The following is a 24,971-nucleotide window of genomic DNA, read 5'->3' as shown; positions in this document are numbered from 1 at the left end:
ACTGTTTTTAAAGGCTGGAGCACAGTCTTTTACTATGACATTTTGTTTTTATCTACAAATATTTAAAACTTTAGTTCATATAGGCCAGGCACGGTGGATCATGCCTATAATCCCAGCACTCCGGGTGGCCGAGGCAGGCGGATCACAAGGTCAGGAGTTCGAGACCAGCCTGGCCAATATGGTGAAATCCTACCTCTACTAAAAATACAAAAATCATTCGGGTGTGGTGGAGGGCTCCTGTAGTTCCAGCTACTCTGGAGGCTGAGGCAGGAGAAATGCTTGAACCTGGGAGGCGGAGGCTGCAGTGAACCAAGATTGCGCCACTGCACTCCAGCCTGGGTGACAGAGTGAGACTCTGTCTCAAAAAAAAAAAAAAAAGACCTGTGCTCAGAGACCCACCACTACGCGGCTGTACAGCAAGAGAACCACACTATCTCCTTCAACTCAAATTTCTTCCCCAAGAACAGTGTCAGGATGTGAAATAAAACAACGTTTGGAAAACACAGTGCTTCATGCATAGTAACAATGCTAAAAATAACATTGCATTAAAACATTGCATTAAAATAACATTAAAATGTGCAAACCTCATGATTTACCTAATCAGCCTCTAAATATTATATAATTCTAGCCCAGAAACTTAAGTTCTTCAATCTCCATAGGGAGACCTCCACGAAACAATAATTTACTATAATGTCAGTTTCTACCAGTGTTCCATGTAATCACACAAAGAAAACTTCTGTATCGATTATAAAACTCACAGCCCATTAGGCTTTCAAAATATCTCTAATATAAAAGATTCTCCAACATTTATGTCAAACCATGATTAAGAAAAAGTTCCTGGTCAGGGGCGGTAGCTCATGCCCGTAATCCCAGCACTCTGGGAGGCCGAAGCAGATGGATCACTTGAGCCCACGAGTTCAAGATCAGTCTGGGCAACATGGTAAAACTCGAAACTCCATCTCTACTAAAAATACAAAAATTAGCCAGGTGTGATAGCACGCACCTGTAATCCCAGCTGCTCGGGAGGCTGAGGTATGAGAATCACTTGAACCTGGGAAGCAGAAGTCACAGTGAGCTGAGATCACACCACTGCACTCCAGCCCTGGCAACAGAGTGAGACTGACAAGAAAGAAAGGAAGAAAGGAAGAGAGAGAGAGAAAGAAAGAGAAAGAAAGAGAGAGAGAGAGAAAAGGAGGGAAGGAGGGAAGAAAAGCTCCTCTGTGATACACTGAGCTTTTTAACTTTTTAGCCACTGTTTCTGTCTTGGCTTCAAGAAAGCCTAAAAAATGATTCTACTTAATTTGACACTTCGCTAACATTTCTATCATCTTTCCCATCCAGAACTTCTTACTCCTTCCCCTCTGTTAGCCCTAGGCAGACCCTTAAAAACTGTCTAGTCTCACACATCCTTGTCTTATGAGTAACAAGAAGGCTTTCAGATATAAGGCCTCTTTTGATTAGAAACAAAATATGTGTATGTATAAAGCGTATGTATAAAATAAACACAGGATCTTTCTCACATTCACACAAAAGATCCTGCAACTTCTTCACATATTCGATGTAATAAAAACTGCAAAATACCCAAGAAAAATGGCACATATGACTAACAACCCCTTGAAAACTGACGACAAATAGTATCAAAATACTCCCTTAGGCACAGCTATGAAATAATAAGCCCTATTTCCAATAAACTTTACATGCAAACAGATGTGTCTTCTTCGTATTAATCATACTGGCAAGCTACACATTTATTTCAACAATAATGCCCCACACCCAAAATATTTTTGGAGTTTTCCTTAATTGGAAGTGGCATTAAGGTTTATTTAGAATGCCACTGCATACCCAGTCCCCAGTACAATGCCTGACACACAGTAGGCACGCAAACTATTAAATGAATATACACAATAGTAGTATTTCCGGGCAGATGTGTCTCTGAAAATAGAAAACATTCAGTCCTAAAGCTTACTAATTAAATGGATGATGAAGCCGAGTAGTTCTTTTTCCTTTTTTTTTGTATCAGAAGGGTAACGTGCTGATGATGTCATAACAAGGTTTGAGGGTGGCACATCTCACATATGCATACGAAGACCCAACCATCACGCTTATAATAGACTACAAAAGGATCCTGAGTAGTTTTTATAAAATACTATTTCTTAGAAAATACACCCTGAGTCTGAGCAGAGTCATAGTAAAGAACTAATCACTAACTCACATTTCAATCTTTAAGTCTCAGAAGACATCACAAGTTTCACATTTCCCTAACGATGTACCTAATCAATCCCCTGACTATATGAGTAATACTAGTGATGTCAAAGAAACACATTTATGTTGACTTGCCTTGTGATTCGGACCTAGATGCTTTTAGGGGGGCTTCTGTGATGGTAAACCAATTGTCGAGTTCAATAATTCTCTCTGGAAATTGTTCATTAGTAGTTATACTTCCATAATATGCATTATTCTGTCCAATGCCATAAATGTTAAGTCCTTATAGTTTGTTTTCAAATACATGGTATCAGTGTTTTCTAAAACATTCATAGTACCCAAATCTCTTTCTAAATAATTATGCTTTACTATTAATTTATCATTTTTCTTAATGATCACCGTGGTTTAAAAGAAATCCATAAATTATTTGATACTTCTCCCATCAAGAGGTAGAGTCTAATTACTCTTCCTCATACATAAGCTAGCCTGATGACTTGCTTCTTGCAAAGATAATAAGGCAGAAGTGACACTGCAAAACTTCTAAGGCTAGGTAATAAAAAGGAATTCCAGCCTGGTTTTATTTCTTGGGATGCATGCCTTAACATGGTAGCCCTGGCTACCATGTTAAGGACTCTGGCTAATCGAAGTCTCCATGTTAAAGAAACTACACAGATAGAGGTGCCTAAGGAATCCCAGCTGTTGCAGACCCCAGTTGTTTGAGTCCTTAAACGAAGAAGCCTTCTAGATGACTCCAGCGTTTGACTGCAACTGCATGAGAAACAGAGTAAGAACCACCTAGCAAGTACTGTCAATTCCCAGAAGTGTGAGATAATAATAATATATGATTGTTGTTTTACCCATTAAGTTTGGGTTGGTTTACTGTCCAGCAATAAAAAATCAGGATGATGAACAAAGAGAGAACTTCAATATTTTCTCGGGCCCTGGCTCCATTAGTGTATGACTAAAGCCTCATTTATGCTTCATCTTTACTATCTTCCTTACCATCTTCCTTCTACTGTACTACAATTTAAAAAACAAATTTTCTTCCTATTAATATTAAGGATTTTTATTTTCTTTTTTTTTGAGATGGAGTCTTGCTCTGTCACCCAGGCTGGACTGCAGTGGCACACTCTCGGCTCACTGCGAGCTCCACCTCCTGGGTTCACGCCATTCTCCTGCTTCAGCCTCCCAAGTAGCCGGGACTATAGGTGCTCACCACCACGCCTGGCTAATTTTTTGTATTTTTAGTAGACTGGGTTTCACCACGTTAGCCAGGATGGTCTCGATCTTCTGACCTCGTGATCCACCCGCCTCGGCCTCCAAAAGTGTTGGGATTATAGGCATGAGCCACCGCACCCGGCCAAGAAGGATTATTTTTTAAAACACATAAAAACTTTCTATTAATTTATACCTATGAACTTCCTTCAACATTTATTTCAAATACTTATTTACAAATCTATTTAACCATAGACTCATCTGAGTAGTACATTTGCTCAAAATAAAAGACAATCCTTTTTTTTTTTTTTGAGACCGAGTCTCGCTCTGTCGCCTAGGCTCGCATGCAGTGGTGCGATCTTGGCTCACTGCAAGCTCCACCTCCCAGGTTCACGCTATTCTCCTGCCTCAGCCTCCCAAGTAGCTGGGACTACAGGAGCCTGCCACCACACCCGGCTAATTTTTTGTATTTTTAATAGAGACGGGGTTTCACCATGTTAGCCAGGATGGTCTCAGTCTCCTGACCTGGTGATTCACCCGCCTCGGCCTCCCAAAGTGCTGGGATTACAGGCGTGAGCCACCGTGCCCGGTCAAAGCCAATCCTTATGTAGTATCAAGAAGCAACACTTTGGGCCAGGCATGGTGGCTCAGGCCTGTAATCCCAGTACTTTGGGAGGCTGAGGTGGGTGGATCACTTGAGGTCAGGAGTTCAAGACCAACCAGTCAACATGGTGAAACCCCGTCTCTACTAAAAACACACAAATTAACCTAGCGTGGTGGCAGGCGCCTGTAATCCCAGCTACTCGGGAGGCTGCGCTGAGATCGTGCCAATGCACTCCAGCCTCCGCAACAGCGAGACTCCAGCTCAAAAAAAAACAAAAAAAGTCACACTTTTATATATACAACCGACAGGCCAACTCTCAACAATCACACCCGGTAACGAATACTGATAGAAATGTTATTTCCTCGTCCCTGCAATCAGGAGACTGCATAAGGAAACAAAAGTTGACAAACCCAAAACCTTCACCAACCATTAATCTCTTAGTAAAATGGTCTCCAAACATCCCTGTAAATGTAACAAGTGCACAAACGGGCCTATCGCTTCCACATCTTTTGAAGCTAAGCCACTGCTAGTCACAGGCTGTTAAATCTGACAATACCATGTAGTCCGATGCAAAATATTTGCAAAATGAAATTGCCAATCTTGCAAAAGCTACAAGACTTCATGAGGTCTAGAGAAAGCAATGCTGAGAAATTCAACAAAACGTACATACACGTCAGTGGCAAACAAACATATACACAGACCAATTAAAAGACAATGAATAGGCCGTACGCGGTGGCTCAAGCCTGTAATACCAGCACTTTGGGAGGCCGAGACAGGCAGATCACGAGGTCAGGTGATCAAGACCACCCTGGCTAACACGGTGAAACCCCGTCTCTACTAAAAAATACAAAAAACTAGCCCGGCGAGGTGGCGGGCGTCTGTAGTCCCAGCTACTCGGGAGGCTGAGGCAGGAGAATGGCGTGAACCCGGGAGGTGGAGCTTGCAGTGAGCTGATATCCGGCCACTGCACTCCAGCCTGGGCGACAGAGCGAGACTCCGTCTCAAAAAAAAAAAAAAAAAAAAAAAAAGACAATGAATATCGAAGATGGGTGTGGTGGCTCACGCCTGTAATCCCAACACTTTGGGATGCCGAAGCAGGATAATCCCTGGAGCCTAAGAATTTAATATCAGCCTGGGCACCATAGTGAGACCCCATCTCTACTTGGGAGGCTGAGGTGGGAGAATCATTTCAGCCCGGGAGGTTGATGCTGCAGTGTACAGTGATGGTGCCACTGCACTCCATCCTGGGCAGCAAAGCAAGACGCTGTCTCAAAGAAAATTAAACTGAAAGTGACAATTGTACTTTAATATAGAATGTCAACATCAAATGATTACATGTAGCCCTTGGAAAAACCACAAATATGTTTGTAAAAATTACTCCACGATAAAATTCAAATGAAACCAAATGCAGCATGTGAACTTTGACTGAATTCTGGTTTAAAAATTCCCACTATTATACACACACATTTTGAGGACAGGTGGAGAAAAATGAATATACACTGAGTATTGGATGGTATTAGGGAAGTTTTGTTAATTTCCTATAAAGTGTGATAACAGTACAGTGGTTATATAGAAAAAGGAGAAAAAGGTTCATATTTAGAAGATACAAGCACATGTATTTAAAAATGAAGTATTACAATGACTGCAACTTTCAAATAGTTCAAAGTTATTTACATACACACATATTTTGCAAATATAGCAAAATCTTAGTAAGTTAGGCAGGAATATCATCACCCTTATTCAGCCAAGAAGTTACAGAAGATCCATCTTCCTCCCTTTACAATCCTTAGGATTAAAGATTTTCTTATAAAAGGGAGGGGGAAAATATGTCAGAAGCGTTCGAACCACAGCAAATCCATCCTGAATTGTAGACGCTGGTTAAAGTAAGGCTGAGACCTACTAGGCCGCGTTCCCAGACAGTTAGGCATTCTAAGTCACAGGATGAGATAAGAGGTCAGGACAAGATACAGGCCATAAAGACCTTGCTGATAAAACAGGTAGCAGTAAAGAAGCTGGCTAAAACCCACCAAAACCGAGAGGGCAATGTGAGTGACCTCTGGTAGTCCTCACTACTACACTCCCAACAGTGCCATGACAGTTTACAAATGCCATGGCAACGTCAGGAAGTTACCCTATATGGTCTAAAATGGGGAGGAACCCTCAGTTCCTAGTAACTGCCTACTCCTTTCCCAGAAAAACTCATGAATAATCCCTATTATTAAGATCAGGAAATAACATTCTATCGGTATATGTTACCAGTATGATGGTTGACAGTTGGCCTGTCAGGTGTATTATTTACTAGGGTATATGCTACTGTTTAGCATATAATAAAGAAATAACCATAAAAATTAGCAATCAGCAGCCTTTGGGGACTGTTCTGCCTACCAACTAGCCATTCTCTTTTCCTTTACCTTTTTAATAAACTTGCTTTCACTTAAAAAAAAAAATTTACTGAACCTAGAAGGTATTATCTACCTTCTAAAAGGTTATCCAGATAATTCATTGTTTGTTCTTTCAATTCTTCTGCATGTTTGAAAATGTTTACAATAGAATACTGGAAAAAACAAAAATAAAAATCTCACTAAAACTACACAAACACACACACACACCCCAGTCAAGAATCTCCATTTAAAGAATGCCTCCTAAAGAAAATACAGAGGAAAAAAAGAAAAAGGTAAAGTTATAATGTGCTACCTTTCACCTGAACCTGGGAGGCGGAGGTTGCAATGAGCTGAGATCACGCCACTGCACCCTAGTCAGGGGGACAGAGCAAGACTCTATCACAAAAAAAAAAAAAAAAAGAATTATATTTCTTTTAAGAAGTTTCTAGGGCCAGGCATGGTGGCTCACACCTGTAATCCCAACACTTTGAGAGGCTAAGGAAGGCAGATCACTTGAGGCCAGGAGTTCGAGACCAGCCTGGCCAGCATGGCGAAACTCCATCTCTACTAAAAATATAAAAACTAGCCGAGCATGGTGGCACATGCCTGGAGTCCCAGCTGCTCTGGAGGCTGAGGCACAAGAATTGCTTGAACCAGGAAGGCGGCGGTTGCAGTAAGCCAAGATCCTGCCACTGTACTCCAGCCTGGGCAACAGAGTGAGACTCTGTCTTTAAAAAAACAAAAAATTTCTGGAGGAAAAAATATTTTAGATGAAACTAAATCACCATTCTTTATTCAATGACTTTCATGTTCTTATTTTAGGTGAATAGTTAAATAAGCTAAAACACTTTCCTAGGAATGTATTCTTTTTCTTTTTCTTTTTCTTGTTCTTGAGACGGAGTCTCGCTCTCGCCCAGGCTAGAGTGCAGTGGCACACTCTCGGCTCACTGCAACTTCTGCCTCCCGGTTTCAAGCAATTCTCCTGCCTCAGCTTCCTGAGTAGCTGGGATTACAGTCGCGCACCACCACGCCTGGCTAATTTTTGTATTTTTAGTAGAGACAGGGTTTCACCATGTTGGTCAGGCTGGTCTCTTAACTCCTGACTTCGTGATCTGTCCGCGTTGGCCTCCCAAAGTGCTGGGATTACAGGCATGAGACACCGCGTCTGGCCATAATTTATTCTTTTTCCATTATTAAAATAACATATATACATATGCAAAAGTATGTAAAATACAAAATCATATCAAGAAATATCAAAAGTAATCAACCATAACCCAGAGGCAAGTATACCATCATTTTGTTTTAGCACTTAAGAAACTTTAGTCTTTACCACGGTTAGTATCATAGACTTTTTCACCTCTTAGATAGAAAAATACATTGTCTTTTATTCAGTTCAGTGATTCTACTGGTCTCTCCGAAAGATTTGCAGGTTTTTTTGCAGTGAGGCATTTGACCTGAATCATCCATTCAAGCTTGATCGTCCTAATTAACAATAGCAAACACCAACAACTTGGCTGGAGAGAGGTGAAGTACATTCTTTGTAGCCGTGAAATCAAGCAACTTGCCTACATGGAAAATGGAATTCACACCCCTTAGTGCACTGGTTCCACTATTCTATGCCTAACCAACTATATTACCAGTTATGGCCAATTTATGGCCTAGCACGTCATATTTACTTGATCATGATATTACCAAAGTCATTATTGAAGATAATTAACAAGATATCCTTTTCTACAAGAAAATTATTCAACTGATTTGAAACTCTATGTACACATCAGTCTAAGCATTCTGGGCTTCTTTTAGTTCCTCAAATACACAGCAGAGGGTCTTCGCATGTGCTCTTCCTTCTGCCTAGAGAGCTCTTCTAGTTCTTAACACCTTGTCCTACATCCTACAGCTCCCCCACCAACCCCTCAGCCTACCTCCTTTTCATTCACTATCCCGATTCTCATTTTCAACACTTCTTCAGGTAAGTATTTTCCCTGCCCAAGACTGAACTGGTGCCTCTAGTGAAGAATCCTGAACTTTCCCCTTTTACTGTACTTGTCACACGGTCCTGTAATTGTCTCTTTTCATGAACCAACCACCACCACCAGATACCCAAGACTAGAATGACAGGCACCAGACGCCCCTAAATCTTGCTGAATAATTAAACACCATTTTAATGACTTCACACACACACACACATATACACACACACACACACACATACACACACGCGCGCGCGCACACACACACACGCACACACACCCCTGTTTGGATACATATACACAAACACCGTGTATTCATATTTATAATTACATAAATACACAAACATACATATACACAGTGTGTGTTCACATTAATACATAATTACACACACACACACACACACACACACACACACACACACACACGCAGAAAAACAAGTAACTTCCTCTATCCTTTGCAAAGGAAATGCAATAAGGCTAAGTTAATGTAGGGTGGAGTCTTTGCCACTTAACTAATCACCTAAGCACTCCGGCCCTCAGTTTCGTCAGCTATAAAATAAAACCTAAAATCCTTCTTGGTGTAAAGTTTCGATGAACATCTCAAAACATTCTACTTAGCAGTGTAAAGTCACAAGGTAATATCTATTACAGTCTAATACACAGAACAATGGGTTTCCTGGAAAACAGAAGTTAAAAAGCTTCTCATTGAGCATTTGGCAGTACTAGGACCTCCTAAACAGCCTTCCCAAAAAACAAGAGCAACACCCTTAATCCATCAGAAATCAAAGGTAAACAAACATTTTGAAACTCAGGTGATACGCCATCATCAATGCGCTTTTGCTTTATCACATACTTGATAAAGCTGCACTCCAGCCTGAGCGACAGAGCGAGACTCCATGTCAAAAAACAAAATAAAATAAAGGGGGAAGGGGTGAGGAAGCAATAAAGAAGACCTGGGGATGCTTTTTAAGAGCTCCTCTTCAGTTAAACTAACAGATAGCAAGAGTTTAGAAAGCTCTATTTTCTGTCCGCTACTACTAAATACCTATTAGAATAAGTACAAAAAAAGTAGAAGGGCAGGTCTGAGGCAGGAAATAAAAATCAAACCTTAAAATGGCAGAACTGGCCAACATATATCAAATATAACTCATAAAACAGTATCTATAGCTCTACAATCACACAGATTCAAGGCTGAAATGGACTTTCAGACATTAAATATACCTCCTCATTTACAAACAAGTAAAATGAAACTCACTGCACGAAAATGACTATGTGACTGGTCAGTGGAATGACCAAGCCTCCTAACTCCAACTCTATAGTCTTTCCAGTTCTCAGAGCTCTCTTCCATAGGGCCTGTCTGTGGTAGGCACACAGTGTCTTTCGGATACACAGTATCACTCTACAAATTCTGCAGGAATTGCAATACTTGATAATTAGTGTCAATATCATAAAACAAACTTTCCAAAGATAGATAAAATGTTATTACAAAACTTAACAGATATATCTAAATTCAAATTATCTATCTATCTATCTATCTATCTATATGCACACTTTTTTTTTTTTTTTTTTTCTTGAGACAGAGTCTTGCTCTGTCACCAGGCTGGACTGCAGGGTCGCGATCTAGGCTCAGTGCAACCTCCGACTCCCTGGTTCAAGCGATTCTCCTGCCTCAGCCTCCCAAGTAGCTGGGATTACAGGTACACACCACCATGCTCAGGTAATTTTTTTTGTATTTTTAGTAGAGACGGAGTTTCACCTTGTTGGCCAGGATGGTCTCGATCTCGTAACCTCGTAATCTGCCTGCCTCGGCCTCCCAAAGTGCTGCCCGACCTGGTCTCATTTTTAAGTATCTCTGTGCGAGCAGCATTTGAAGAGGCCATATAGTCAATTCCAGCCTGTGCACAATGAGCAAACAGACTCCCTGCAAGGCTCAGGTATCCTATCTTCCCTCCATCAATGCCTATAGATCAAAATTCAAGAGAACTGAAGGAAGAGGATAAACCAGTCCACAGGTCCTGCAACCTTGTCTTCAAAGTCCTTCCTACGCAACCATTAGATCCTTCTTCCCTATCACTTATATTATCAATTAGCACTTAATTCCTTCTTTACATGTCTGTCTCCTCATTAAACTGAAAGCTCCATGAGGGCAGAGGCCAGCCATCTTTGTATTCCAATGTATACACAGGTTAGCTGGCAAAGTATTTGTTGCACTGAGTTAAAGAATAAAAATCTGGCTGGGTGCAGTGGCTCACGCCTGTAATCCCAGTACTTTGGGAGGCCAAGGCAGGCGGATCAACTGAGGTCAGGAGTTCGAGATCAGTCTGGCCAATATGGCAAAACCCCATCTCTACTAAAAATACAAAAAATTAGCCAGGCATGGTGGCACGCGCCTGTAATCCCAGCTACTCGGGAGACTGAGGCAGGAGAATCGCTTGAACCCAGGAGGTGGAGGTTGCAGTAAGCCAAAATCGCCACTGCACTCCAGCCTGGGCAACAAGAGTGAAACTCTGCCACAACAACAACAACAACAAAAAGAATAAAAATCTTTGTCCCACTTTCCTTGTTCACTTATTTTCCATTCATCAACATAATTAAGTAAAAGAAATCATGGACAATCATAGATTCACAGTTCTTTCTTCCTCTGAGTCATTCTATAATACAAAAACCCTTTTCCAAATATTCCATGTTCATGGATTGGAAGAATCAGTATTGTTAAAATGTCTATACTACCCAAAGCAACCTATACATTCAATGCCATCTCTATCAAAATACCAATGACGTTCTTCACAGAAACAGAAAAAATAATCCTAAAATTTATATGGAACCACAGAAGACCCAAAATAGCCAAAGCTATCCTGAGCAAAAGAACAAAATTGGAGGAATCACATTAGCTGACTTCAAATTATACTACAGAGCTATAGTAACCAAAAAGCATGGTACTGGCATAAAAACAGACACACAGACCAATGGAACAGAAAAGAGAACCCAGAAACAAATCCACACATTTACAGTGAACTCATTTTCAACAAAGGTGCCAAGAACATACACTGGGGAAAAAACAGTCTCTTCAATAAATGGTGATGAGAAAATTGGATGTCCATATGCAGAAGAATAAAACGACCCCTGTTTCTCACCATACTCAGAAATCAAATCGAAATGGGTTAAACTTAAATCTAAGACCTAAAAGTTTGAAACTTCCCCAAAAAAAATTGGGGAAATTCTCCAGGACATTGGACTGGGCAAAGATTTCTTGAGTAATACCCTACAAGCACAGGCAACTAAAGCAAAAATGGACAAATGGGATCACATCAAGTTAAAAAGTTTCTGCAGGCTGAGCGCGGAGGCTCATACTAGCACTTTGGGAGGCCAAGGAGGCTGGATCACAAGGTCAGGAGTTCGAGACCAGCCTAGCCAACATGGTCAAACACTGTCTCTACTAAAAATACAAAAATTAGCTGGGCATGGTGGTGGGTGCCTGTAATTCCAGGTACTCGGGAGGCTGAGGCAGGAAAATTGCTTGAACCCAGGAGGCAGAGGTTGCAGTGAGCCAAGATCATGCCACTGCACTCCAGCCTGGGCAACAGAGCAAGATTCCATCTCAAAAAATAAAAACAAATAAATAAATAAATAAGCTTCTGCAAACTAAAGCAAACAATCCACCAAGTGAAGAGACAATACACAAAATGGGAGAAAATATTTACAACTATCCATCTGATAAGAGATTAATAATGAGAATATATAAGGAGCGCAAACAACTCTACAGGAAAAAATCTAATTAAAAATGAGCAAAAGGTCTGAATAGACATTTCTCAAAAGACATATAAATGGCAAACAGGTATATGATGAAAAAAAGCTATTCCCTACCACAACCACAAGAACATGGAAATAGGAGTTAAAAAAAGACCAAATGATCTAGCCCAACTCTCTCATTTTACAAATGAGTTGTATCATTTATTCAAGGTCGTATCATCATATGGCCAGTGTCGGATACAAAGAACAAATTCACGATCTTGCTTACTCCAACTTACATTCTATCTACCACCATATCAGCCTATCTAAAAATTTAAATCACTACATATTATCTCATCAATTTTTTTTTTTTTTTTGAGACAGAGTCTCACTCTGTCGCCCATGCTGGAGTGCAATGGCACGATCTCGGCTCACTGCAACCTCTACCTCCCAGGTTCAAGTGACTCTCCTGCCTCAGCCTCCTGAGTAGCTAGGATTACAGGCGCTCACCACCACGCCCGGCTGATTTTTGTATTTTTGGTAGAGACGGGGTTTCGCCACATTGGCCGTGCTGGTCTCGAATTCCTGACCTCAGGTGATCGGCCAGCTTCGGCCTCCCAAAGTGCTGGGATTACAGGCGTGAGCCACTGTGCCCAGCCTATATCTCATCAATTTACAATCACATCTAAAAATGCAAAGTTACTTATGTCTTCTAATCTATGTTATCTTAGAATAAACCATTTTGGCTGGGTGCAGTGGCTCACACCTGTAATCCCAACACTTTGGGAGGCCAAAGGAGGTCAGGAGTTTGAGACTAGCCTGGCCAACATGGTGAAACCCCGTTTCTACTAAAAATACAAAAAATTAGCCAGGCGTGGTGGCAGGCATCTGTAGTCCAAGCTACTCGGGAGGCTAAGGCAGGAGAATTGCTTGAACCTGGGAGGTGGAGGTTGCAGTGAGCCAAGAAGGCACCACTGCACTCCAGCCTGGGCGACAGAGCAAGACTCTGTCTCAATTAAAAAAAAAAAAAAATCAAAAATGCACATGCAGAGAATGTTTCGATCTCTAGTATTCTGACATGGATGCCAAAAGTATCTACCATAATGTGTTACCACTGAAGGAAGTTGGGTGATAGATCCATGGTACCTCTCTGTACTAATTTGCATCTTCTTTTGAGTCTGTAATTATTTCAAAATAAAAGGTTAGAAAAACAAGCTAGGTGCAGTGGCACTCACCTGTAATCCTAGCTACTTGTCTGTAATCCCAGCTACTCCCAGGAAGCTGAGGCAAGAGGGTTGCTTGAGCCCAGGAGTTCAAGATCAGCCTAGGCAACACAGCAAGACTCTGTCTCAAAAAAAAAAAAAAAGATACAAAAACAATACATGGCATACCCACCTGATGCCACTCCCTGAGCTTGCTAATCTACAACCTCACTCTTCTCCAAGCTTTCCCCATGAGCCAGAAAAAGTTCCAAACACTTCTCAACCCAAAGTTTCAGGATGGTTTGGTACGGCAATTGAAACACACCAGCCATCCCTGGCGTAGCACTTTTTGCACATGGGAAGAACACAAGCATTTACCCAACAAGAAAAACTAATCTAACACTGTTCTCAAACTCTGTGCAGGCAATAGCATGGAAAACATTTACACAGCCCAAACTCTACCTCTTGTACCAGTCTTTCATAGTGCTACTATCTATGGATGAGCCTCATTTCTCCCAGCTAGACTGTGACCTTACAAGCACCCAAATGCATTTTAAAAAGCTATCCTTTCAGTATCTCACAGTTGTATAGAGGACCTAGAATTTATGTAACTTAATCTAAATTTTTCCAATTTCGTGGTTAAAAAAAAAAAGAAGCGAACAAAAACACACTACTCTAGCTTAAAGTCTTCTCTCTTAATTGGGAAAATTATTTCCTCGCATTTTAGTTTTACCACGCACACACACGGTGGGAGTAAAATTCAAAGAACAGAAGAGAGGAAGAGAGAGAGAGAGAGAAAATCAAGAACAGGAAAATATTCTATTCTCAAACAGACAGGTATAAAACCTGTAAGTCTAACGGGAAAAGGAAGGTTGGAGGCAGTGAAGAACTGGCAAGTTTGGCCCTATTTGCCATCATCAATTAATGTTAAGACAAAGGGCCGGGCGCGGTGGCTCAAGCCTGTAATCCCAGCACTTTGGGAGGCCGAGACGGGCGGATCACGAGGTCAGGAGATCGAGACCATCCTGGCTAACACGGTGAAACCCCGTCTCTACTAAAAAATACAAAAAACTAGCCGGGCGAGGTGGCGGGCGCCTGTAGTCCCGGCTACTCGGGAGGCTGAGGCAGGAGAATGGCGTAAAAACCCGGGAGGCAGAGCTTGCAGTGAGCTGAGATCCGGCCACTGCACTCCAGCCTGGGCGACACAGCGAGACTCCATCTCAAAAAAAAAAAAATGTTAAGACAAAGAAAAGAGGTCTTCAAGCTCTGCTGCTCCTGAAGACTACACAGTGGTCTTCAAGCTTTGCTGCTCCTTATGACAGTCCATCCCATGAGATGCACTGCTTTAAATCAAGAGACCTCCTAACTGGGAAAAGCCACCACAATCCATGATTTTACTACAATTTGATTAGGTATGTTACAATAATTTCAATTCAACTGTCAGAAAAACCTTCTACTTAAAAAAAAAAAAAAAAAAACTTAAACAACTCATGTCCCCAATCCCCAAAACATGCTATTATCTCTCAAGAATGTCTTAAAATTGATCAAAGAAAGACAAAGACTGAATCTTCATGTCAATTGAAGAAGCTTTTTACATTCCCAGAGCCCTCTGAAGAGCAGAGAGACCCTAGAGAAAAGCAAAATACCAACTGTCCTCAAGTCCCTGCCACTCCAGAGTTTCATGAAACCAGAAACATTCAGGGACAGTATGGGGTGGCTGCTAATTCCTGTACTGTACTACAGTACTGACTCCTGTCTCTGCATGCAAGTGTCACATGTACTCTTCAGCAGCTCTCAGCTCTCAAAAGTAGCAGAAAGATGAGCAGATGCCAACAAAATCAGCCCACATGTCATCTCTGACCTACAAACCATGGCCTGCCAACCTATACTACAGGAATCACTCATTTCTGTTTCTGCATCCCCTAGGCAGTGACAGAATTCTACCAGCGATCATTTCATGTAGCAGCAATTTGGGTTCATCCTCCTATTGACAACTATAGGAGGCAAAAAAAAAAAAGTACTTCCCCCAAAAAACAACTACAGAAACAAAGGTCCCACTGCCCATACTCCCCCTACTCAATTATTCTCTAATCTACATATAATAATCAGAATACCTGATAAGCAGAAAAAACACAATCACTTAAGGAAAACATCTATGAATTTCCTGGAGATGAAGACAAGTTTAAACATCACTAGAAATATAAGCCTATTAAGAGAATTAATATTTAGCCAGGCATGGTGGCTCATGCTTGTAATCCCAGCACTTTGGGGGGCTGAGGCAGGAGAATCACTTGAGTCTCAGAGTTTGAGACCGGCCTGGGCAACATGATGAAACCCCATCTCTATGAAAAATATAAAAATTAGCCAGGTGTGGTGGCATGCACCTGTAGTCCCAGCTACTAGGGAAGCTGAGGTGCGAGGACTACTTGAGCCTGGGAGATTGAGACTGCAGTGAGCCAATACTGTGTCACTGCACTCCAGCCTGAGTGAGAGTGAGACCTTGTCTCCAAAAAAGAAAAAGAAAGAAAAAGAAAAAGAAAGAGAGAGAGAGAGAGAATGAGAGAACAAATGTTTAAACTACAATTGCCCACAATTTCATAAAAATTGTTTGATTGGTAATGCTTCCTTAAAAGACTTAAAGTAGGGTTTGTAGAGGCAAAGGATGTTACAGAGCAATAATTGGACAAGTTCGAATTACTTCTGGACAAGAAACAAAGTCACTACTACAACATAAGAAAACAGATAATGAGCTGAAAAAAACCTAATACCCCTCTCCCCAAAGCCTTCCATATAAAACTCTGTTTTCATCATTTAGAAATTAAAATAACCCTACCATATTGTCTGTGCTTTCTTAGCTTTCTCCATCAAATTAACTTCCTAATCTCAAATTTAGCTTTTCTTTAGGCTTAAAAAACCATCTTCCTCCACTTCTCACTTCATAACAAGGAGGCTGTCACAGAAAACACCCAAATGAATTTCCATCATTCCTGTAAGTAAGAGTCTTGAAGACACAGGTAAGGCCATCTCTGGAGTTCCAGGTTGTCTGTGAGGTAGACCTGGTATCTGAATTCAAGTAAAGACCTGGAATACCTCATCATCTGAATTCTGAACAGCAGATTCATGCTGGAGCAGAGCCAGTTTCTTGAAACGGCAGGTTCTCGACACTTCTATATTACAGAAATGGGGTCTGAACTCATGGGGAAGAAAATAAAAACTTATCTACTGATCCATTCATCACAGTGCTTTGTAGACTAACCATTATCATAATCGTTATAACTAGCAATCTAGAATACAACCATTACATTTAATGGAATTCTAAAATATAATCTTTTTACATATACTAGTATGTTTTTTAATTAACACAAAAATTTGCTGTCAAGAAAAATCTAGCTTTTTATTATCAGTGGATTTTTCCTATGAAAAATATTGTAACAAATTGAAGCCAAGAAAAACTTCAGGCCAGCCACGGTGTCTCCTGCAAACCACAGTGTCGGTTAACAAACCCCTTCAGTTTGTTAACCACTACACTTGGGAGGCCAAAGTGGGAAGACAGCTTGAGGCCAAGAGTCTGAGACCAGACTGGGCAACACAGCAGGACCATGTCTCTAATTTTAAATAAATAAATAAATAAATAAATAAATAAGGCCAGGCACAGTGGTTCACGCCTGTAATCCCAGCACCTTGGAGAGGCTAAGACAGGATAATTGCTTGAGCCCAGGAGTTTAAGACCAGTCTGGGCAACACAGAGAGACTCCAACTCTACAAAAAATTAAACATCAGCCATGTGTGATAATGTAAGCCTGCAGTCCCAAATACCCAGGAGGCTGAGGCAGGAGGATCGCTTGAGCCCAGAAGGTCAAGGCTGCAGTGAGCCATGTTCACATCACTACACTTCAAGAGCCTGTCTCAAAAAAAAAAAAAATTAAAATAATAAACAAGAAAAAAATAAAGATTAGAGAATAGCTAGAAAGAGCAAACTACCCAAATTTACATCAGCTAGAAAGCAGATTTAAAAACTGTGGTACAGTCATGAAATAAGTACTACCTTTTTTGTTTGAGACAGAGTCTCACTCTGTTGCCCAGGCTGGAGTGCAATGGCGTGATCTTGGCTCACTGCAACCTCCGCCTCCCTGGTTCAAGCAAAGAAAATACTACTTTTAATATAAAAGAAAAAACCACTACATGCTGCAACACAGATCTGTCGCAAAAGCATTGTTCTAAGCAAAAGAAAACATACATGATTCCATTTCTATGAAATTCAAAAAGGAAAAAATTACAGTGAGAGAAAGAGGAACAGTGGTTGCTAGGTAGTCAGGACCTAGGGGGACATGACTGAAAATACAAAGGGACACCAGGTAACTTTTTGGGGTGATGAAAATGTTTTGTACCTGGATTGTGGTGGTGGTTACACAACTGTACACGTTTGCCAAAATTCATCAAACTGTACACCTAAAATGGGTTAATTTTACTGATTGTAAAGTATAACTCAATAAAGATGAAAATAAGAGTCAAAGACATTTTATCAAGTGAATGATACTGTCAGAAATTGAACAAATAACAGTACTTTAGCTGTGCAAGTAACATAAATTGTATATTTACAAGTAAAATAACATTAAATATTAACACCTTCTTTAATATCCTGACAAAATGACAATGTTACAAAGCATGGTTATCTAAGAATTTATTGTATTTCTAATTTTGAAGGGGTTTGTTAACCACCACACTGATTCTCTCCAGAAAGTAGTAAGAAATATGATCTCAGAGAATAATTTCTTATAGCCAAGTCCAGTTGACTAATACCTCATCTGTCTATTAATTTATGAAAATGCTGCAAACTTTTCACATGACAATCTTATTTCTCAAAGTGACGAATCACTTAATTTCAAGAATCCTATCTTATCATCATTATCTAACAACTACAAGAGACTGCTGACAAAATGCTGTCTTTCTGGAGGTTAAGAAGTTATAGCACTGAGGCCAGGCATGGTGGCTCACGCCTGTAATCCCAACACTTTGGGAGGCCAAGGCAGGTGGATCACCTGAGGTCAGGCATACAAGAACAGCCTGACCAACATGGTGAAACCCTGTCTCTACTAAAAATTGGCTGGGATGGTGGCTCACACTTGTAATCTCAGCTACTTGGGAAGCTGAGGCAGGAGAATTGCTTGAACCCGGGAGGCAGAGGTTGCAGTGAGCAGAGATCATGCCATTGCACTCCAGCCTGGGCAACAAGAGCAAAACTCCAACTCAAAACAAAACAAAACAAAACAAAAAAAAAACAAGTTATAGCACGGAGCTTTTTTCTGAGGTTTTGTTTTGTTTTGTTTTTTTGAGACAGAGCCTCGTTCTGTCACCCAGGCTGGAGTGCAGTGGCGTGATCTCGGCTCACTGCAAGCTCCGCCTCCTGGGTTCACGCCATTCTCCTGCCTCAGCGTCCCAAGTAGCTGGGACTACAGGTGCCCGCCACCATGCCCGGCTAATTTTTTTTGTATTTTCAGTAGAGACGGGGTTTCACAGTGTTAGCCAGGATGGCCTAGATCTCCTGACCTCGTGATCCGCCCACCTTGGCCTCCCAAAGTGCTGGGATTACAGGCGTGAGCCACCGCGCCCGGCCAGCACTGAGCTTTAAGGAACTAAATAATTCCCCAGTGGCCCCTTCTTCTAAGGTTACAATCCAAGCAAGTTTCTCTTATTCTACGAATGTCAAATTTTTTAACATGTTAGAACCCAATCAGCTTTATTAAGTAAAATTATCAAAATTGTCAATCACAAATAAACATTGATGAGACAACAGGAAAATCTGGGCAATTCTGTTATTAAGGATTTTTCAGGTTTTTTTTTTAAAGGCTTCATATTTTGAGATATATAGTGAAGCTATAGCAAATTACCCGAGACAGGAGAATAAATGGAGAGAGAGTTGAAATCAGATTGGTCATGAGTTGACAACTCTTGAGACTGGGTGATGGCAACATGGTTGTTCACTATATTATTCTCTCTACTCTTGTATATGCTTAAAGTTTTCCAAAATAAAAAAGCTTAAAAATAATACTCAGGAAAACTTAAAAAACAGTTCTAAAAATAAATCAACAATTCATAACCACAGTGAGCTAAGAGAAGTGGCTATTTTCATTTGACCAGAATGCCAAGGAGTCAAAATTACAGAAACATGGATGCTAACTGGAGTCTGTCTTCTTAATGAGAAATATGTGTAATATGGCCGAGCACAGTGGCTCATGCCTGTAATTCCAACACTTTGGGAGGCCTAGGTGGGCAGATCACGAGGTCAGGAGTTCGAGATCAGCCTGACCAACATGGTGAAACCCCATCTCTACTAAAAATACAAAAATTAGCCGGGCATGGTGGCTGCCACCTGTAATCCCAGCTACTCAGGAGGCTGACGCAGGAGAACTGCTTGAACCCAGGAAGCAGAGGTTGCAGTGAGCCAAGATCGCACCAATATGCTGCCACTGCACTCCAGCCTGGGCAAGAGCAAGACTCAAAAAACAAAATAAATATGTATGATAAAATGAGGGAAGCGAGATATTAAGTACATCCTCCTGCAACATAAAATTGCTCCCTTTAATATACCTTATAAGACCTACGTCCGTGTAACTCAGTCTTCAGCAATTAAATTTTCCTTTAGAGACTATTTCCTAAATAACCTAACTGTCTAATTGTTAGGGGAAAAAACTCTGACCTTTCCTAATTTCACCCATTATTCCCAGTCATATTCCTGTGTATCCTGTAATTTTCTTCACAAGTGTCTGTTTATTCCTAGTCCTATGATTCAGCCACAGATTTCCTGATTTATAAAATTGCTCTGCCTTTGTTTTGATTTTCTATTTTTGTTTGGTTATTCTATACCCTGTTGTTAATCTTACTTAAGCAAATTCATTTGAACGTATTGACTTCTTTTCCAATACAATAAATCTAGTATTGGTTTTTTATTGTCTGTTTTTGTTTTTGATATGGAGTCTCGCTCTGTCACCCAAGCTGGAGTGCAGTGGCACAATCGTGGCTCACTGCAACCTCGGCCTCCCAGGTTCAAGCAATTCTCCTGCCTCAGGCTCTTGAGTAGCTGCAACTACAGGCGCCCACCACCACGCCCAGTTAAATTTTGTATCTTAATAGAGATGCGGTTTCACCATGTTGGCCAGGCTGGTCTCAAACTTCTAACCTCAGATGATCCGCCCACCTCAGCCTCCCAAAGTGCTGGCATTACAGGTGTGAGCCACTGCACCTGGCATAATGAATTTAGTATTGTTTTTAGGTAACAATTTCAATAATCAAATGGTGAGATTTCTCACTGATTTGGTGATATGATGCTCTATCCCACACAACCTAATGTCTGGGGGGGGGGGTTTTGATTGATTTTTGTTGTTGTTTTTGTTTTGTTTTTTGATGCAGCACAATAAAATTTCAAGTAGCTTTCAATTATCATAACCTCTACTCACCTCAACCTTTGTTGTGGTTCATATAATCCCTGGCATATTTTCTGGCTCCTACTGAGAGGGTGAAGATATATCTGAGTCTTTAAAACCTAAAAGTTCTTAATAAACATAACGAACACTCACTAAATGCCAAGACTTGTGCAAAAACACACTTTCTATGCCAACACTATCCAAGAGAACTTTCAGTGACGATGGCACTGCTCTGTACCTGCACTGTCCAATGTGGTAGTGAGTAGCTACATGGGGCTACAGAGAATTTAAAATGTGACTAGTTACGGATGAAGTGACTTAAATTTTTATTTAATTTCAATTAATCTTAATTAATTTTTTCCTTTTTTTTTTTTTTTTTGAGACAGAGTCTTGCTCTGTTGCCCAGGCTGGAGTGCAGTGGCACGATCTCGGCTCACTGCAAGCTCTGCCTCACGGACTCAAGTTCTGCCTCATGGGCTCAAGTAATTCTCCTGCCTCAACCTCTTGAGTAGCTGGGATTACAGGCGTCTACCACCACACCCGGCTAATTTTTGTCTTTTTAGTAGAGATGGGGTTTTGCCATGTTGGCCAGGCTAAGGGGTCTTGAACTCCTGACGTCAAGTGATTCGCCCACCTCAGCCACCCAAAGTGCTGGGATTACAGGCGTGAGCCACTGGCCAGACCTTAATCTTAATTTAAATAATCATGTTTTAAAAATTAAGAATATATATTACGGCCAGGCACGCTGGCTCATGCCTGTAATCCCAGCATTTTGGGAGACTGAGGCAGACAGATCACCTGAGGTTAGGTTCAAGAGCAGCCTAGTCAACATGACGAAACCCCACCTCTACTAAAAAATACAAAAATTAGCCAGACAGCAGTGTGGGTCTATAATCTCAGCTACTCGGGAGGCTGAGGAGGGAGAATCACTTGAACCCGGGAGGTAGGCGTTGCACTGAGCTGAGACCGGCCGGGTCATTGCCTCCAGCCTGGATGACAGAGTGAAACTGTGTCTCAAAAAACAACAAAAAAAGAATGTATATTGCTTGAAATATTCTTCATAAAAGTCATTTTCACTTATTTTTACAACTAAATGCATTGAAGATCATCTAGGATGGGCTTCCTTAACCTTAGCACAACTGACATTTTGGACCCCGTGATTCTTTGCTGTGGGGGCTATCCTGTGCGTTACGGGAGGTTTAACAGCATCTCTGGCCTCCATCCACTAGAGGCCAGTAGCAGTGCCCCAGCTGTGACAATAAAAAAATGTCTCCATGCACTGCCCAATATGGGGAGGAGGTGGGGTGTGGAGGGTGCAAAATCACACCAAGCTGAGAAGTACTAATCTAGAACTAAGAGTCAATTCTGCTCTCAATGCTAAGGATATTCTAGGGCAACTTTTTTGAGTTCCTGCTTTGCTATCTGGAAACCAAGCAACACATAAAAAGTTAAAAGTAACCATCTCTTCATAATGTTTTCCACAGAATCCACATTATAATATTGATCTTTTCCCATCCACTGTCTCAACTGTTCCTCCCTGACCTTGAGGAGAGTGCTACACCTAATTCAGAGACTGATGTGGGAGGTTCTAAGAGGTTAAACGACTAGGCTACCAGCACAGTTTCAAACTCCTGTCTATAGTATCTTACCTTGTGTTATAACACCTGAAAGGGAAACTCCTTAGAGAAAAATCCTTTTGATATGACAATCTCAATAAAGACTGTTTATGATTGCCCAATACATTGTAATGCCAAAAGGCAAATCTCACAGGAAAATCCCACATACAGACAAGCAATAAGAACTGGTTTGTTTTGTAACTAACCTGCATCTTGAGGAATAATTCAGGACAAGGACAACAAATGTCATAGCCACATCACCTTAAGATGACCTATCCTAACCTAGTACCAAGAAAAGGTTAAGAGGGTCAGCCTCTGAAAAAAAGGCATAAACAGATCAGGAGCCCTAGAGAGAGCAGTTGAGGGGAAAATGGAACCAAAACTCTAAGACAGGTGGCTGCCTGAAGCCTGGGATGTCTGAGACAGCAAAACCATTCTGGAATACAAGCCACGTGAAGTGGAATGGAGCCCTGAACTTAAAAAAAAAAAAGGTCAGAAGACCCATCATGTGGACCTCAGCTGTCTCTCAGTAGCTGTACCCCTGGATAAATGCTGTAAATCTCTGTGCCTATTTTTTCAGCTCATTAGTGAGGCACTTTCCAGGCTATTAGTGAGCAGGCCTTTCCAGCTCTCCCCTCAAGCTCGACATGCAGAACCACATTCTTTATATTGTTTTACTGTTTCTCTGAGACAATGTTTTAAGCAGGAACATAGTACTAACTCAAGAAATCCACTGGAAAGGAGATCAAAATGTCCAAAGTATCTGAGCACTGAATGGTTTCAATTCAACTCAATGAATATTTGCTTGAGGGCCCAGCATTCTGTGCCAGGTACCTTGTAATCATTCTCGGAAGTCACAGCCAACATCCTCTTCTTTCCACCCCAGCCATCCCCACCTGTATTCATCAATTTCATTCAGGCATCATTATTATTCATTATTGGCAAGTCTGAAAACACAAATTATAAAAAAAAAAAAATACTTTTTCATGCTTTGTACATTTTAGACACTTGAGACATCAGGCTATTATGCTGAAGAAAATATTTGACTTTTTAACAGGATGTGGGTAAAGAAAGAAAATGTATTTGGAGAAGAAAACACTACTGTTTTGGGAACCAAAAGTTTTCTTCAACTGAGCAATTTATTTGCAGTACCATTCTGCCTGTCTAATCTTATTACTTTTAGACCAAAGTATAAAGTCGATTTACACCCTTTTCATATGTAACTATGATGATCATTTTATTTGTGACTCTCATACATTTCTCATAATAAAAAAAAAGTCAAGTTACAGTAGCAGTCTCTTTTTTATTGGCCAAACTTACTAAAACTTGGTAAAGTTTTTATCTTTAGATGAAAATACGCTTATTCTAGTTAATCAGAAGGTTCCAGAAAACCAGTCTCTTTTGGAAACAGATTTTTCTCAAGTGACAGGTTGATCCTATTACTTTACAACTAGGTATGCAAAAAGGAGCCTTCCTTTTGAAAGGGAGACACAGAACAGCTCCTGCCACAAATCAATTACTTCAAAACTTTGGGTATGTGCCTATCTTAAATGCTGCCTTCACAAATCTCAACGGACAAGACATGTTTACCACTACTAGATACAACCATATAGGTCTTTATCATTTCACCTACAGTACCTTTCTATTTTTCAAATATCTGCCACCTTGATGCACATGGTCAAGTTCACTTTTTTTCTAATTTCATGAAATTAAAAGTCACAATGATCTAAATATTTTTAATGCTGTATAATAAACAATCAAAGCTGATTGTTTATACTAGGAATGGAAAAAGAAGAATTAGCATTTAAAAAGATACATTACTCATAAATTTCTCAAATAGATGAAGCAAAAGGAATGCTCAAAAATGAATCAAAATGCCCAACACAACCACAAAATAGGTTTTGGCATGCAGAGTCAACTGAGTAAGCTAGTCAGGATTTTTGGTACATAAAGTTAAGACTAATATAGAAAACATGCCCTACTTCTCTCCTACTCTGGTGTAGTTTTGTAAGTAACAAGACAAGCACTACCAACATGGTTCTATTAATGACCGTAGAGTTATCCTCACTACTAGCCTGTTTCTAAATTTTACCAAAATATCTTATGTTAATGTCTCCAAAAGATCTTTAATGCAGTAAAATCAGACTAAGAACCACATAACAAAATGTTAAATAACTTAAAAGTTATTTCAGAATTTTAAAAAATTATGTGACAACTCTGAGTGGTTAGTATTTTCAGTAAGTATTTCAAAAGATTCCCAAACATGTTAAATACAATATGGCTACAGCAAAGATTAGGCAAATCCGAACCAAATGCAGAAACTAAACCGCCAGCTCTGGATTTAAAAGCTGTCTGCTCCACTTGAGGCGGTTAGATACAGAGACAAGAGGCCAGTATCTCAACAGCAAGTTAGGCCTCTTCCTCCCTCCGGGAAGCGCATAACAAATAGGGCATCTGCAACTTAAGTCACCCGGTCACTTAGCAAAAATCCTAACTTCTAAACTTGGGACCAGATGGCCTTCTATACGCAAAAGAAATGTAGAGAGCAGTGAAGTATTGGGGGAGAGGAAGACTTAAAATGCTCCACTTTCTGATCCTGTAAACATTTAGCCCATCATTAGATCTGAGCCT

At 40.6% G+C, this 24,971-nt stretch overlaps 1 protein-coding gene and 1 pseudogene across 5 annotated transcripts in view; both read right to left on the bottom strand.

Annotated features, from left to right (window-relative positions):
• LOC105476035 (ubiquitin protein ligase E3 component n-recognin 5) overlaps positions 1-24,971 on the bottom strand; it is a 154,789-nt gene that overhangs the window by 128,501 nt on the left and 1,317 nt on the right. The window lies entirely within an intron of this gene.
• On the bottom strand, positions 2,015-2,124 carry LOC112425647 (small nucleolar RNA U13; annotated as a pseudogene).

Source organism: Macaca nemestrina, chromosome 8, assembly GCF_043159975.1.
Source record: "Macaca nemestrina isolate mMacNem1 chromosome 8, mMacNem.hap1, whole genome shotgun sequence".
In the NCBI taxonomy this organism is placed as follows: Eukaryota; Metazoa; Chordata; class Mammalia; order Primates; family Cercopithecidae; genus Macaca; species Macaca nemestrina.
This window is presented reverse-complemented; position numbering and strand designations above follow the sequence as displayed.